The sequence below is a fragment of the Anomaloglossus baeobatrachus genome, unplaced genomic scaffold (assembly GCF_048569485.1).
Source record: "Anomaloglossus baeobatrachus isolate aAnoBae1 unplaced genomic scaffold, aAnoBae1.hap1 Scaffold_3251, whole genome shotgun sequence".
Classification (NCBI taxonomy): domain Eukaryota; kingdom Metazoa; phylum Chordata; class Amphibia; order Anura; family Aromobatidae; genus Anomaloglossus; species Anomaloglossus baeobatrachus.
In genome coordinates, this window is record NW_027442641.1 from 79,549 (window position 1) to 92,593 (window position 13,045).

Consider the following 13,045-nt stretch of genomic DNA (forward strand, 5'->3'; position numbering starts at 1 on the left):
TGGTGATGAGTTTGCTATTTGGATGAATAAAGAAAGTCAAAAGTGTGAAAGATAAAAAACAAAAGGAGGAAGTGTGAAAAGTGAATGGGCCAAATTGAGGTGCATATGAAGACGTATGCTTTCTTCCAATTCATTAAATCGGGCTAATATGAATCAGGTGAATTGAGTTCTGCTTTTGGAAACTGGGTTAAGAAGGGGTGCACCGTTCCTGGAGGTACTGCAATACCAGGTCAATGCGTGGAGTGGACAGAGCAAGCTCTTTTTCCATCTCCCTGTTCTAAAAATCCATTTAATATATGGTCCCCAGATAGGGGACGTATCAGATATTAAACTGATAAGAACAGATACTACACTTGATCTTAGCCAAAAGGCCGAGAAGCGATAACCAGAATTGGTTTGGGCCTCGAGTGGCACCCTGGCCTATGCCGGACACATCTTAGGGAGAGAGAGCGAGAGGGAGACAAACCCACGCCTACACAAGACATTTTGTCACCCAAGCCAACCCTTGAAAAGGCTGCTTTGCAGAGCCAAAACAAGAAGAATGGTGCGTTTTGCAGCCGCCGCCCACTGCAATGAATCTGAATAACTCCTCCTTTAGGGCGCAAGCAACTCCCCTCCCCCTTGCAGTCTTTCCAATTCACGATACAAAAAGACGGACAGGACAGGTTGCCTGACTTTCCGTCACTGCCACCCTTTGCCATCCTTACCCGTAGAAAGCCCTTTCATCATCCCCAAACCCTAATCTTTTCCCTTTCCTTCCCAGCCCCCAAACCCTGCCCTCTGTACCTTTCTCACCACCCGCTTCCCTTCTCCTGTCATCCCCCTACCACCCGGGAAAAAAAGAGATTGCCCCCTCCTTCCACTAGCCCACCCTCCCACCCAAAGAACAACTTCTTCTGCGCAGCTTGTTTTCTAGGCAGCAGCGCTATTGTGATGTCATCGGGGGGCATTGTGACAAGCCGCCAGTGTTCCGTCTCTTCATGTTGTGCACAGTTCAAACGGAAAATACATCAACAGGCAGACTACAGAAAAGCTTACTATCAAAGGTTAGAGGGGGGCTTTCTCAGAGGGCTTTTTACAGTTTTTCTATTCCCAATTAGCCGTTTAAGTGTACTTATTGAAAGTAGTAATTCTTTCATAGGCCGCCCTTTCTTAGTATTTGACGTTCCTTATATTGCGGTATGAGGCTTCGCAGTAGGTTGCAAACATTCATCACCCATGACTGTCCCCAATTGAGCTCAGAAGCTCAATGTCTATCATGACCTCTCTTTTAGAATGTCCAAGAGCAAGCAAACTATTCCTCCAGGAGAGGGCGCCAACAGACTACTAAAGAGATCATCATTACTCAAAGAAAACCCCAAAAACCAATGCATGATAGGAATAAACAGGTAACTTTCTTTGGAGTGGAAGCGGAGAGATCGCACCAGATGCCAATTCTAGATGTTATCACACCTGTGGTCACTGCAGCAGCAGGTGAATCCACTTTGTCCAAAAGGGATCTATTCCATTCAATTGCAAATGATCTAGATAAGACAGAGAACTGCAGCACGGGGACATAGCCGAGTTGGTCAGGTTGAGTGGTGATGAGTTTGCTATTTGGATGAATAAAGAAAGTCAAAAGTGTGAAAGATAAAAAACAAAAGGAGGAAGTGTGAAAAGTGAATGGGCCAAATTGAGGTGCATATGAAGACGTATGCTTTCTTCCAATTCATTAAATCGGGCTAATATGAATCAGGTGAATTGAGTTCTGCTTTTGGAAACTGGGTTAAGAAGGGGTGCACCGTTCCTGGAGGTACTGCAATACCAGGTCAATGCGTGGAGTGGACAGAGCAAGCTCTTTTTCCATCTCCCTGTTCTAAAAATCCATTTAATATATGGTCCCCAGATAGGGGACGTATCAGATATTAAACTGATAAGAACAGATACTACACTTGATCTTAGCCAAAAGGCCGAGAAGCGATAACCAGAATTGGTTTGGGCCTCGAGTGGCACCCTGGCCTATGCCGGACACATCTTAGGGAGAGAGAGCGAGAGGGAGACAAACCCACGCCTACACAAGACATTTTGTCACCCAAGCCAACCCTTGAAAAGGCTGCTTTGCAGAGCCAAAACAAGAAGAATGGTGCGTTTTGCAGCCGCCGCCCACTGCAATGAATCTGAATAACTCCTCCTTTAGGGCGCAAGCAACTCCCCTCCCCCTTGCAGTCTTTCCAATTCACGATACAAAAAGACGGACAGGACAGGTTGCCTGACTTTCCGTCACTGCCACCCTTTGCCATCCTTACCCGTAGAAAGCCCTTTCATCATCCCCAAACCCTAATCTTTTCCCTTTCCTTCCCAGCCCCCAAACCCTGCCCTCTGTACCTTTCTCACCACCCGCTTCCCTTCTCCTGTCATCCCCCTACCACCCGGGAAAAAAAGAGATTGCCCCCTCCTTCCACTAGCCCACCCTCCCACCCAAAGAACAACTTCTTCTGCGCAGCTTGTTTTCTAGGCAGCAGCGCTATTGTGATGTCATCGGGGGGCATTGTGACAAGCCGCCAGTGTTCCGTCTCTTCATGTTGTGCACAGTTCAAACGGAAAATACATCAACAGGCAGACTACAGAAAAGCTTACTATCAAAGGTTAGAGGGGGGCTTTCTCAGAGGGCTTTTTACAGTTTTTCTATTCCCAATTAGCCGTTTAAGTGTACTTATTGAAAGTAGTAATTCTTTCATAGGCCGCCCTTTCTTAGTATTTGACGTTCCTTATATTGCGGTATGAGGCTTCGCAGTAGGTTGCAAACATTCATCACCCATGACTGTCCCCAATTGAGCTCAGAAGCTCAATGTCTATCATGACCTCTCTTTTAGAATGTCCAAGAGCAAGCAAACTATTCCTCCAGGAGAGGGCGCCAACAGACTACTAAAGAGATCATCATTACTCAAAGAAAACCCCAAAAACCAATGCATGATAGGAATAAACAGGTAACTTTCTTTGGAGTGGAAGCGGAGAGATCGCACCAGATGCCAATTCTAGATGTTATCACACCTGTGGTCACTGCAGCAGCAGGTGAATCCACTTTGTCCAAAAGGGATCTATTCCATTCAATTGCAAATGATCTAGATAAGACAGAGAACTGCAGCACGGGGACATAGCCGAGTTGGTCAGGTTGAGTGGTGATGAGTTTGCTATTTGGATGAATAAAGAAAGTCAAAAGTGTGAAAGATAAAAAACAAAAGGAGGAAGTGTGAAAAGTGAATGGGCCAAATTGAGGTGCATATGAAGACGTATGCTTTCTTCCAATTCATTAAATCGGGCTAATATGAATCAGGTGAATTGAGTTCTGCTTTTGGAAACTGGGTTAAGAAGGGGTGCACCGTTCCTGGAGGTACTGCAATACCAGGTCAATGCGTGGAGTGGACAGAGCAAGCTCTTTTTCCATCTCCCTGTTCTAAAAATCCATTTAATATATGGTCCCCAGATAGGGGACGTATCAGATATTAAACTGATAAGAACAGATACTACACTTGATCTTAGCCAAAAGGCCGAGAAGCGATAACCAGAATTGGTTTGGGCCTCGAGTGGCACCCTGGCCTATGCCGGACACATCTTAGGGAGAGAGAGCGAGAGGGAGACAAACCCACGCCTACACAAGACATTTTGTCACCCAAGCCAACCCTTGAAAAGGCTGCTTTGCAGAGCCAAAACAAGAAGAATGGTGCGTTTTGCAGCCGCCGCCCACTGCAATGAATCTGAATAACTCCTCCTTTAGGGCACAAGCAACTCCCCTCCCCCTTGCAGTCTTTCCAATTCACGATACAAAAAGACGGACAGGACAGGTTGCCTGACTTTCCGTCACTGCCACCCTTTGCCATCCTTACCCGTAGAAAGCCCTTTCATCATCCCCAAACCCTAATCTTTTCCCTTTCCTTCCCAGCCCCCAAACCCTGCCCTCTGTACCTTTCTCACCACCCGCTTCCCTTCTCCTGTCATCCCCCTACCACCCGGGAAAAAAAGAGATTGCCCCCTCCTTCCACTAGCCCACCCTCCCACCCAAAGAACAACTTCTTCTGCGCAGCTTGTTTTCTAGGCAGCAGCGCTATTGTGATGTCATCGGGGGGCATTGTGACAAGCCGCCAGTGTTCCGTCTCTTCATGTTGTGCACAGTTCAAACGGAAAATACATCAACAGGCAGACTACAGAAAAGCTTACTATCAAAGGTTAGAGGGGGGCTTTCTCAGAGGGCTTTTTACAGTTTTTCTATTCCCAATTAGCCGTTTAAGTGTACTTATTGAAAGTAGTAATTCTTTCATAGGCCGCCCTTTCTTAGTATTTGACGTTCCTTATATTGCGGTATGAGGCTTCGCAGTAGGTTGCAAACATTCATCACCCATGACTGTCCCCAATTGAGCTCAGAAGCTCAATGTCTATCATGACCTCTCTTTTAGAATGTCCAAGAGCAAGCAAACTATTCCTCCAGGAGAGGGCGCCAACAGACTACTAAAGAGATCATCATTACTCAAAGAAAACCCCAAAAACCAATGCATGATAGGAATAAACAGGTAACTTTCTTTGGAGTGGAAGCGGAGAGATCGCACCAGATGCCAATTCTAGATGTTATCACACCTGTGGTCACTGCAGCAGCAGGTGAATCCACTTTGTCCAAAAGGGATCTATTCCATTCAATTGCAAATGATCTAGATAAGACAGAGAACTGCAGCACGGGGACATAGCCGAGTTGGTCAGGTTGAGTGGTGATGAGTTTGCTATTTGGATGAATAAAGAAAGTCAAAAGTGTGAAAGATAAAAAACAAAAGGAGGAAGTGTGAAAAGTGAATGGGCCAAATTGAGGTGCATATGAAGACGTATGCTTTCTTCCAATTCATTAAATCGGGCTAATATGAATCAGGTGAATTGAGTTCTGCTTTTGGAAACTGGGTTAAGAAGGGGTGCACCGTTCCTGGAGGTACTGCAATACCAGGTCAATGCGTGGAGTGGACAGAGCAAGCTCTTTTTCCATCTCCCTGTTCTAAAAATCCATTTAATATATGGTCCCCAGATAGGGGACGTATCAGATATTAAACTGATAAGAACAGATACTACACTTGATCTTAGCCAAAAGGCCGAGAAGCGATAACCAGAATTGGTTTGGGCCTCGAGTGGCACCCTGGCCTATGCCGGACACATCTTAGGGAGAGAGAGCGAGAGGGAGACAAACCCACGCCTACACAAGACATTTTGTCACCCAAGCCAACCCTTGAAAAGGCTGCTTTGCAGAGCCAAAACAAGAAGAATGGTGCGTTTTGCAGCCGCCGCCCACTGCAATGAATCTGAATAACTCCTCCTTTAGGGCGCAAGCAACTCCCCTCCCCCTTGCAGTCTTTCCAATTCACGATACAAAAAGACGGACAGGACAGGTTGCCTGACTTTCCGTCACTGCCACCCTTTGCCATCCTTACCCGTAGAAAGCCCTTTCATCATCCCCAAACCCTAATCTTTTCCCTTTCCTTCCCAGCCCCCAAACCCTGCCCTCTGTACCTTTCTCACCACCCGCTTCCCTTCTCCTGTCATCCCCCTACCACCCGGGAAAAAAAGAGATTGCCCCCTCCTTCCACTAGCCCACCCTCCCACCCAAAGAACAACTTCTTCTGCGCAGCTTGTTTTCTAGGCAGCAGCGCTATTGTGATGTCATCGGGGGGCATTGTGACAAGCCGCCAGTGTTCCGTCTCTTCATGTTGTGCACAGTTCAAACGGAAAATACATCAACAGGCAGACTACAGAAAAGCTTACTATCAAAGGTTAGAGGGGGGCTTTCTCAGAGGGCTTTTTACAGTTTTTCTATTCCCAATTAGCCGTTTAAGTGTACTTATTGAAAGTAGTAATTCTTTCATAGGCCGCCCTTTCTTAGTATTTGACGTTCCTTATATTGCGGTATGAGGCTTCGCAGTAGGTTGCAAACATTCATCACCCATGACTGTCCCCAATTGAGCTCAGAAGCTCAATGTCTATCATGACCTCTCTTTTAGAATGTCCAAGAGCAAGCAAACTATTCCTCCAGGAGAGGGCGCCAACAGACTACTAAAGAGATCATCATTACTCAAAGAAAACCCCAAAAACCAATGCATGATAGGAATAAACAGGTAACTTTCTTTGGAGTGGAAGCGGAGAGATCGCACCAGATGCCAATTCTAGATGTTATCACACCTGTGGTCACTGCAGCAGCAGGTGAATCCACTTTGTCCAAAAGGGATCTATTCCATTCAATTGCAAATGATCTAGATAAGACAGAGAACTGCAGCACGGGGACATAGCCGAGTTGGTCAGGTTGAGTGGTGATGAGTTTGCTATTTGGATGAATAAAGAAAGTCAAAAGTGTGAAAGATAAAAAACAAAAGGAGGAAGTGTGAAAAGTGAATGGGCCAAATTGAGGTGCATATGAAGATGTATGCTTTCTTCCAATTCATTAAATCGGGCTAATATGAATCAGGTGAATTGAGTTCTGCTTTTGGAAACTGGGTTAAGAAGGGGTGCACCGTTCCTGGAGGTACTGCAATACCAGGTCAATGCGTGGAGTGGACAGAGCAAGCTCTTTTTCCATCTCCCTGTTCTAAAAATCCATTTAATATATGGTCCCCAGATAGGGGACGTATCAGATATTAAACTGATAAGAACAGATACTACACTTGATCTTAGCCAAAAGGCCGAGAAGCGATAACCAGAATTGGTTTGGGCCTCGAGTGGCACCCTGGCCTATGCCGGACACATCTTAGGGAGAGAGAGCGAGAGGGAGACAAACCCACGCCTACACAAGACATTTTGTCACCCAAGCCAACCCTTGAAAAGGCTGCTTTGCAGAGCCAAAACAAGAAGAATGGTGCGTTTTGCAGCCGCCGCCCACTGCAATGAATCTGAATAACTCCTCCTTTAGGGCGCAAGCAACTCCCCTCCCCCTTGCAGTCTTTCCAATTCACGATACAAAAAGACGGACAGGACAGGTTGCCTGACTTTCCGTCACTGCCACCCTTTGCCATCCTTACCCGTAGAAAGCCCTTTCATCATCCCCAAACCCTAATCTTTTCCCTTTCCTTCCCAGCCCCCAAACCCTGCCCTCTGTACCTTTCTCACCACCCGCTTCCCTTCTCCTGTCATCCCCCTACCACCCGGGAAAAAAAGAGATTGCCCCCTCCTTCCACTAGCCCACCCTCCCACCCAAAGAACAACTTCTTCTGCGCAGCTTGTTTTCTAGGCAGCAGCGCTATTGTGATGTCATCGGGGGGCATTGTGACAAGCCGCCAGTGTTCCGTCTCTTCATGTTGTGCACAGTTCAAACGGAAAATACATCAACAGGCAGACTACAGAAAAGCTTACTATCAAAGGTTAGAGGGGGGCTTTCTCAGAGGGCTTTTTACAGTTTTTCTATTCCCAATTAGCCGTTTAAGTGTACTTATTGAAAGTAGTAATTCTTTCATAGGCCGCCCTTTCTTAGTATTTGACGTTCCTTATATTGCGGTATGAGGCTTCGCAGTAGGTTGCAAACATTCATCACCCATGACTGTCCCCAATTGAGCTCAGAAGCTCAATGTCTATCATGACCTCTCTTTTAGAATGTCCAAGAGCAAGCAAACTATTCCTCCAGGAGAGGGCGCCAACAGACTACTAAAGAGATCATCATTACTCAAAGAAAACCCCAAAAACCAATGCATGATAGGAATAAACAGGTAACTTTCTTTGGAGTGGAAGCGGAGAGATCGCACCAGATGCCAATTCTAGATGTTATCACACCTGTGGTCACTGCAGCAGCAGGTGAATCCACTTTGTCCAAAAGGGATCTATTCCATTCAATTGCAAATGATCTAGATAAGACAGAGAACTGCAGCACGGGGACATAGCCGAGTTGGTCAGGTTGAGTGGTGATGAGTTTGCTATTTGGATGAATAAAGAAAGTCAAAAGTGTGAAAGATAAAAAACAAAAGGAGGAAGTGTGAAAAGTGAATGGGCCAAATTGAGGTGCATATGAAGACGTATGCTTTCTTCCAATTCATTAAATCGGGCTAATATGAATCAGGTGAATTGAGTTCTGCTTTTGGAAACTGGGTTAAGAAGGGGTGCACCGTTCCTGGAGGTACTGCAATACCAGGTCAATGCGTGGAGTGGACAGAGCAAGCTCTTTTTCCATCTCCCTGTTCTAAAAATCCATTTAATATATGGTCCCCAGATAGGGGACGTATCAGATATTAAACTGATAAGAACAGATACTACACTTGATCTTAGCCAAAAGGCCGAGAAGCGATAACCAGAATTGGTTTGGGCCTCGAGTGGCACCCTGGCCTATGCCGGACACATCTTAGGGAGAGAGAGCGAGAGGGAGACAAACCCACGCCTACACAAGACATTTTGTCACCCAAGCCAACCCTTGAAAAGGCTGCTTTGCAGAGCCAAAACAAGAAGAATGGTGCGTTTTGCAGCCGCCGCCCACTGCAATGAATCTGAATAACTCCTCCTTTAGGGCGCAAGCAACTCCCCTCCCCCTTGCAGTCTTTCCAATTCACGATACAAAAAGACGGACAGGACAGGTTGCCTGACTTTCCGTCACTGCCACCCTTTGCCATCCTTACCCGTAGAAAGCCCTTTCATCATCCCCAAACCCTAATCTTTTCCCTTTCCTTCCCAGCCCCCAAACCCTGCCCTCTGTACCTTTCTCACCACCCGCTTCCCTTCTCCTGTCATCCCCCTACCACCCGGGAAAAAAAGAGATTGCCCCCTCCTTCCACTAGCCCACCCTCCCACCCAAAGAACAACTTCTTCTGCGCAGCTTGTTTTCTAGGCAGCAGCGCTATTGTGATGTCATCGGGGGGCATTGTGACAAGCCGCCAGTGTTCCGTCTCTTCATGTTGTGCACAGTTCAAACGGAAAATACATCAACAGGCAGACTACAGAAAAGCTTACTATCAAAGGTTAGAGGGGGGCTTTCTCAGAGGGCTTTTTACAGTTTTTCTATTCCCAATTAGCCGTTTAAGTGTACTTATTGAAAGTAGTAATTCTTTCATAGGCCGCCCTTTCTTAGTATTTGACGTTCCTTATATTGCGGTATGAGGCTTCGCAGTAGGTTGCAAACATTCATCACCCATGACTGTCCCCAATTGAGCTCAGAAGCTCAATGTCTATCATGACCTCTCTTTTAGAATGTCCAAGAGCAAGCAAACTATTCCTCCAGGAGAGGGCGCCAACAGACTACTAAAGAGATCATCATTACTCAAAGAAAACCCCAAAAACCAATGCATGATAGGAATAAACAGGTAACTTTCTTTGGAGTGGAAGCGGAGAGATCGCACCAGATGCCAATTCTAGATGTTATCACACCTGTGGTCACTGCAGCAGCAGGTGAATCCACTTTGTCCAAAAGGGATCTATTCCATTCAATTGCAAATGATCTAGATAAGACAGAGAACTGCAGCACGGGGACATAGCCGAGTTGGTCAGGTTGAGTGGTGATGAGTTTGCTATTTGGATGAATAAAGAAAGTCAAAAGTGTGAAAGATAAAAAACAAAAGGAGGAAGTGTGAAAAGTGAATGGGCCAAATTGAGGTGCATATGAAGACGTATGCTTTCTTCCAATTCATTAAATCGGGCTAATATGAATCAGGTGAATTGAGTTCTGCTTTTGGAAACTGGGTTAAGAAGGGGTGCACCGTTCCTGGAGGTACTGCAATACCAGGTCAATGCGTGGAGTGGACAGAGCAAGCTCTTTTTCCATCTCCCTGTTCTAAAAATCCATTTAATATATGGTCCCCAGATAGGGGACGTATCAGATATTAAACTGATAAGAACAGATACTACACTTGATCTTAGCCAAAAGGCCGAGAAGCGATAACCAGAATTGGTTTGGGCCTCGAGTGGCACCCTGGCCTATGCCGGACACATCTTAGGGAGAGAGAGCGAGAGGGAGACAAACCCACGCCTACACAAGACATTTTGTCACCCAAGCCAACCCTTGAAAAGGCTGCTTTGCAGAGCCAAAACAAGAAGAATGGTGCGTTTTGCAGCCGCCGCCCACTGCAATGAATCTGAATAACTCCTCCTTTAGGGCGCAAGCAACTCCCCTCCCCCTTGCAGTCTTTCCAATTCACGATACAAAAAGACGGACAGGACAGGTTGCCTGACTTTCCGTCACTGCCACCCTTTGCCATCCTTACCCGTAGAAAGCCCTTTCATCATCCCCAAACCCTAATCTTTTCCCTTTCCTTCCCAGCCCCCAAACCCTGCCCTCTGTACCTTTCTCACCACCCGCTTCCCTTCTCCTGTCATCCCCCTACCACCCGGGAAAAAAAGAGATTGCCCCCTCCTTCCACTAGCCCACCCTCCCACCCAAAGAACAACTTCTTCTGCGCAGCTTGTTTTCTAGGCAGCAGCGCTATTGTGATGTCATCGGGGGGCATTGTGACAAGCCGCCAGTGTTCCGTCTCTTCATGTTGTGCACAGTTCAAACGGAAAATACATCAACAGGCAGACTACAGAAAAGCTTACTATCAAAGGTTAGAGGGGGGCTTTCTCAGAGGGCTTTTTACAGTTTTTCTATTCCCAATTAGCCGTTTAAGTGTACTTATTGAAAGTAGTAATTCTTTCATAGGCCGCCCTTTCTTAGTATTTGACGTTCCTTATATTGCGGTATGAGGCTTCGCAGTAGGTTGCAAACATTCATCACCCATGACTGTCCCCAATTGAGCTCAGAAGCTCAATGTCTATCATGACCTCTCTTTTAGAATGTCCAAGAGCAAGCAAACTATTCCTCCAGGAGAGGGCGCCAACAGACTACTAAAGAGATCATCATTACTCAAAGAAAACCCCAAAAACCAATGCATGATAGGAATAAACAGGTAACTTTCTTTGGAGTGGAAGCGGAGAGATCGCACCAGATGCCAATTCTAGATGTTATCACACCTGTGGTCACTGCAGCAGCAGGTGAATCCACTTTGTCCAAAAGGGATCTATTCCATTCAATTGCAAATGATCTAGATAAGACAGAGAACTGCAGCACGGGGACATAGCCGAGTTGGTCAGGTTGAGTGGTGATGAGTTTGCTATTTGGATGAATAAAGAAAGTCAAAAGTGTGAAAGATAAAAAACAAAAGGAGGAAGTGTGAAAAGTGAATGGGCCAAATTGAGGTGCATATGAAGACGTATGCTTTCTTCCAATTCATTAAATCGGGCTAATATGAATCAGGTGAATTGAGTTCTGCTTTTGGAAACTGGGTTAAGAAGGGGTGCACCGTTCCTGGAGGTACTGCAATACCAGGTCAATGCGTGGAGTGGACAGAGCAAGCTCTTTTTCCATCTCCCTGTTCTAAAAATCCATTTAATATATGGTCCCCAGATAGGGGACGTATCAGATATTAAACTGATAAGAACAGATACTACACTTGATCTTAGCCAAAAGGCCGAGAAGCGATAACCAGAATTGGTTTGGGCCTCGAGTGGCACCCTGGCCTATGCCGGACACATCTTAGGGAGAGAGAGCGAGAGGGAGACAAACCCACGCCTACACAAGACATTTTGTCACCCAAGCCAACCCTTGAAAAGGCTGCTTTGCAGAGCCAAAACAAGAAGAATGGTGCGTTTTGCAGCCGCCGCCCACTGCAATGAATCTGAATAACTCCTCCTTTAGGGCGCAAGCAACTCCCCTCCCCCTTGCAGTCTTTCCAATTCACGATACAAAAAGACGGACAGGACAGGTTGCCTGACTTTCCGTCACTGCCACCCTTTGCCATCCTTACCCGTAGAAAGCCCTTTCATCATCCCCAAACCCTAATCTTTTCCCTTTCCTTCCCAGCCCCCAAACCCTGCCCTCTGTACCTTTCTCACCACCCGCTTCCCTTCTCCTGTCATCCCCCTACCACCCGGGAAAAAAAGAGATTGCCCCCTCCTTCCACTAGCCCACCCTCCCACCCAAAGAACAACTTCTTCTGCGCAGCTTGTTTTCTAGGCAGCAGCGCTATTGTGATGTCATCGGGGGGCATTGTGACAAGCCGCCAGTGTTCCGTCTCTTCATGTTGTGCACAGTTCAAACGGAAAATACATCAACAGGCAGACTACAGAAAAGCTTACTATCAAAGGTTAGAGGGGGGCTTTCTCAGAGGGCTTTTTACAGTTTTTCTATTCCCAATTAGCCGTTTAAGTGTACTTATTGAAAGTAGTAATTCTTTCATAGGCCGCCCTTTCTTAGTATTTGACGTTCCTTATATTGCGGTATGAGGCTTCGCAGTAGGTTGCAAACATTCATCACCCATGACTGTCCCCAATTGAGCTCAGAAGCTCAATGTCTATCATGACCTCTCTTTTAGAATGTCCAAGAGCAAGCAAACTATTCCTCCAGGAGAGGGCGCCAACAGACTACTAAAGAGATCATCATTACTCAAAGAAAACCCCAAAAACCAATGCATGATAGGAATAAACAGGTAACTTTCTTTGGAGTGGAAGCGGAGAGATCGCACCAGATGCCAATTCTAGATGTTATCACACCTGTGGTCACTGCAGCAGCAGGTGAATCCACTTTGTCCAAAAGGGATCTATTCCATTCAATTGCAAATGATCTAGATAAGACAGAGAACTGCAGCACGGGGACATAGCCGAGTTGGTCAGGTTGAGTGGTGATGAGTTTGCTATTTGGATGAATAAAGAAAGTCAAAAGTGTGAAAGATAAAAAACAAAAGGAGGAAGTGTGAAAAGTGAATGGGCCAAATTGAGGTGCATATGAAGACGTATGCTTTCTTCCAATTCATTAAATCGGGCTAATATGAATCAGGTGAATTGAGTTCTGCTTTTGGAAACTGGGTTAAGAAGGGGTGCACCGTTCCTGGAGGTACTGCAATACCAGGTCAATGCGTGGAGTGGACAGAGCAAGCTCTTTTTCCATCTCCCTGTTCTAAAAATCCATTTAATATATGGTCCCCAGATAGGGGACGTATCAGATATTAAACTGATAAGAACAGATACTACACTTGATCTTAGCCAAAAGGCCGAGAAGCGATAACCAGAATTGGTTTGGGCCTCGAGTGGCACCCTGGCC

The 13,045-nt window shown here is 46.2% G+C and overlaps 9 non-coding genes across 9 annotated transcripts; all 9 read right to left on the bottom strand.

The window, feature by feature from the left end:
- Positions 1–192: 192 nt before the first annotated feature.
- Positions 193–383, bottom strand: LOC142270248 (U2 spliceosomal RNA). Its single transcript, XR_012735579.1, has one exon. It is a non-coding gene; the product is annotated as a U2 spliceosomal RNA (small nuclear RNA).
- Positions 384–1,770: 1,387 nt separating this feature from the next.
- On the bottom strand, positions 1,771–1,961 carry LOC142270249 (U2 spliceosomal RNA). Its single transcript, XR_012735580.1, has one exon. It is a non-coding gene; the product is annotated as a U2 spliceosomal RNA (small nuclear RNA).
- A 1,387-nt stretch (positions 1,962–3,348) lies between these two features.
- LOC142270250 (U2 spliceosomal RNA) lies at positions 3,349–3,539 on the bottom strand. Its single transcript, XR_012735581.1, has one exon. It is a non-coding gene; the product is annotated as a U2 spliceosomal RNA (small nuclear RNA).
- A 1,387-nt stretch (positions 3,540–4,926) lies between these two features.
- On the bottom strand, positions 4,927–5,117 carry LOC142270251 (U2 spliceosomal RNA). The gene has a single exon (XR_012735582.1). It is a non-coding gene; the product is annotated as a U2 spliceosomal RNA (small nuclear RNA).
- Positions 5,118–6,504: 1,387 nt separating this feature from the next.
- Positions 6,505–6,695, bottom strand: LOC142270253 (U2 spliceosomal RNA). The gene has a single exon (XR_012735584.1). It is a non-coding gene; the product is annotated as a U2 spliceosomal RNA (small nuclear RNA).
- Positions 6,696–8,082: 1,387 nt separating this feature from the next.
- On the bottom strand, positions 8,083–8,273 carry LOC142270255 (U2 spliceosomal RNA). Its single transcript, XR_012735585.1, has one exon. It is a non-coding gene; the product is annotated as a U2 spliceosomal RNA (small nuclear RNA).
- A 1,387-nt stretch (positions 8,274–9,660) lies between these two features.
- LOC142270256 (U2 spliceosomal RNA) lies at positions 9,661–9,851 on the bottom strand. Its single transcript, XR_012735586.1, has one exon. It is a non-coding gene; the product is annotated as a U2 spliceosomal RNA (small nuclear RNA).
- Positions 9,852–11,238: 1,387 nt separating this feature from the next.
- LOC142270257 (U2 spliceosomal RNA) lies at positions 11,239–11,429 on the bottom strand. Its single transcript, XR_012735587.1, has one exon. It is a non-coding gene; the product is annotated as a U2 spliceosomal RNA (small nuclear RNA).
- Positions 11,430–12,816: 1,387 nt separating this feature from the next.
- LOC142270258 (U2 spliceosomal RNA) lies at positions 12,817–13,007 on the bottom strand. Its single transcript, XR_012735588.1, has one exon. It is a non-coding gene; the product is annotated as a U2 spliceosomal RNA (small nuclear RNA).
- Between the last annotated feature and the right edge of the window lie 38 nt (positions 13,008–13,045).